Source organism: Poecilia formosa, unplaced genomic scaffold (assembly GCF_000485575.1).
Source record: "Poecilia formosa unplaced genomic scaffold, Poecilia_formosa-5.1.2 Scaffold866, whole genome shotgun sequence".
Classification (NCBI taxonomy): domain Eukaryota; kingdom Metazoa; phylum Chordata; class Actinopteri; order Cyprinodontiformes; family Poeciliidae; genus Poecilia; species Poecilia formosa.
The window spans coordinates 74371-77377 of record NW_006800805.1 but is presented as its reverse complement, the minus strand read 5'-3'; the positions used below and the strand labels follow the sequence as shown (position 1 = coordinate 77377).

At 39.0% G+C, this 3007-nt stretch overlaps 1 long non-coding RNA gene across 1 annotated transcript; it reads left to right on the top strand.

The window, feature by feature from the left end:
• The first annotated feature begins 1358 nt into the window (after positions 1–1358).
• Positions 1359–3007, top strand: LOC103131889 (uncharacterized). Its single transcript, XR_475454.2, has 3 exons — positions 1359–1523; positions 2494–2814; positions 2917–3007. It is a non-coding gene; the product is annotated as an uncharacterized LOC103131889 (long non-coding RNA).

Genomic DNA, 3007 nt, shown 5'->3' with positions numbered 1-3007 from the left:
CATGACCACATTAACTTACCCAAAGCTGCCACCATGGGATGTGTCCTCTATGATCAGCAGGCAGCAGTTCAACAAAATGCACCCCATTCTGAGTCATGGTGTTGATTTTCTACATGTTTCCAAGTTCATTCTAAGTCATCCAGTTCAACAGCTGAGCTCATTCTGATCACAACAGTATATGGTTTATTAAGGTTTGCAGCAAACACAGTTGAACTACAAGCTAGAATTTGAAGCCCCACTATGCAATGCATTCTGGGAAATGCTGAAATGCTGAGACATTTTAAAGGCCATTTCTGATGTTCAGAATGGCATTTGCACACATTTTTGGCACATCACAGAAGCTCAGAGATGAGATTTGAATCTGAGCTGTGATTTCTGTTTTAAAAACTGAGTTTGAAGAGAAATCAATCAAAAAACATGGTTAAAAGAGTGAAAGAGTAGGTGCTTAAAACCAAAGTCCAGTCTTCTGAGCAGCAAATCCTTCATCCAACAGAGGCTCAGAGATGGCATTTTAAAAGTTGTGTGATTTATTTCCAAAACAGAGTTAAAAAGCAAATAAAAATTTAATAAAATCTGGCTAAATTGAAGTAAGAGGTCACTGAGGTTAGAGTTAAAAACTTTAGGACATTCCTAGCCAGACTGACTAGGCAGAAAAATTAATGGGAGTCTTTAGCTCAGACCACCAAACATGGTGGGCACCTGCAGATGGTTGGAGGGGGCATAGATAACCAAGTTTGGTCAAAAGAGCACTTTTTTGGAGTTGTTTTGAGTGAGCAATTCTTCAAATGAATGGAGGTCAATGGCAGCTGTGTCAAGGGAAGGAGCCACACCGACAAAACATGGAGGGTATGTGAGGCCCCTTCAACATATTCTCTGTCCCAAGATTGTCCCCCCTACCATTTTTTTGTTTGTTTATTTTGTCTGCTGTAATGTGCAAGTGAGTTTCATCCTATATTCCTAACCCTCCACTAGATGGCAGCATAGGACTGTCATTGAAAATGGAACGCTCCAAACAAGCCCAACCCAGATCAAAACCTGATCAAATTAAAGAGACCGACAAATATTAATAATTAAAAAAATATATATATTATAACAAATTACAAATTTTATTATATTACAAAACTGTGCATGATACTAAGTATACAAGATATCAATGTATAAATATTCAATGATGTTATTGTAATACACTGTAAGACCAATGACAGCCCATCTATTTGTAGAAGTATTTTTCATTTCTGTTTTCATGTATTTGGATATATTTTCAAAGTGTATCGTTCCATATTGTTTTATGATGCTACGCATGGGGTTGCCAGCAGGGGGAGTGCCTTAAAACCCTTTCATTCATCCCTCAATCCAGTGTGTCTTTAGTTCCGGTGTGTGCAGTTAACGCTGTTTCTGGACTCTAAAGAAGCTGCCACAAATACGATTTGAAGATATATCACTATTTGCAAACAGTTTTTCTTCATCAACATAATCTAAAATGGAAAAATTCCTCGCTGATTGATACCAGTTTGACTACGAAGGTACGTGTTTTGTTTTTTTCTAGCTGTTAGTTGATATGCTAGGCTAGCAATAGTAATTTGTTAGCTGGCTAACATTACGTAGCCTTTCTGTTTTGGAAATAGAACGTATTTAGGCTCTAATCTTAATAACATTTTTATAGTATAGACTGGGGTTGCCACCCGTCACGTAAAATGCATGATAGTATTAAACCCTCGATGCCCCCGTTAAACTCGTCTGGAGCCGAGGCTGACGCTGACGTGTTGAGATGTAAATAATTGTGTGTTCACAATTATGTGAACACACAATTATGTTTGCGAACAAACATAATTGTTCACAAAGATAAATCATTCTCACCACTCCCTCAATGCGCGCCTCTGAAAGCGTGACTACAAATTATTCCGGTGGTTCAGAGCTGCACAACCAGAGCTAATGCGGTTCGTTTTAAACTCCTACCTTGAAGGTTCTCCTAAGACCAAAATTCCTCACAGAGGATTGATGTAAATATCCATACAGGTCACCATGTGTCCAGTTTGAGTGAAAGGAGGCGTGCGCGATCCGCTCCGCGCTGAGGTAAACTTAACAGATAAAGCAGATGCACCAGCCTGCTCTGCTGGCTTTAAATGCATAAACTATAAACCTATCTTTTATCAATAAATGTGCTCTGCGATTGAAACTGTCAGAACAACAGAGACTTTAAGATAAAAATAAGAAATTTAAGTGATATATATGTATTTTTTCTTATAATATGCTGGGGGAAACCCTGTATGTTATTCACATATATAGCATATATATGTTATGTGATGTTATTCACATCATTCACATCCTGTATAGCTCTTGCTTTGCAGACTGTATGGTTAAAAAGTTTAATTATTAGCATAATATTTAGTAATATAAGCTAAAAGACTTCCAGGACAATTAAGCAGTTAGGTTTATGTGAGAACAGAAGTCATTTTTTGTCTTACTAAACCTCCTGTCTTCATTTTCTGACAGCTCTTCTGAAGATGCCTACCTTTCTGCAGGTGGTAGAGACCACAGCCACCAGTGTTACTCTAACATGGAAGTCTGGAAACGCTGAGCCTGTGTCCTACTATTTGGTTCAGTACCGTTCTAAAACTTCTGGCAATGGTTTTCAGGAGATAGATGGTGTAGCTTCAAGTCGCTACAGCATTGGCGGTCTTAGCCCCTTCTCTGAATACGAATTCCGTGTCCTGGCCTCCAATAGTGTTGGGCGAGGGCCTCCAAGCAGTATTGTGAAAATCCGTACAGGTGAGCAGGCACCATCATCACCACCACATGACTTCTTCAGTTTAGGTACGTGTCGATTCCCAGTACCAATACAGAATAGTTATCCAGTTAGTATTTATTAGACTTTTTAGGTATGATCTAACTTATTTTTCTCCTCTCCTCTTGCAGCCCAGCTGAGCTCAGAGGACAGTCTGCTTGTTTACCTCCAAATATCTCTAAACTGCAGATCATTTCTCTCCCTCACACCATCTCCCTTCTT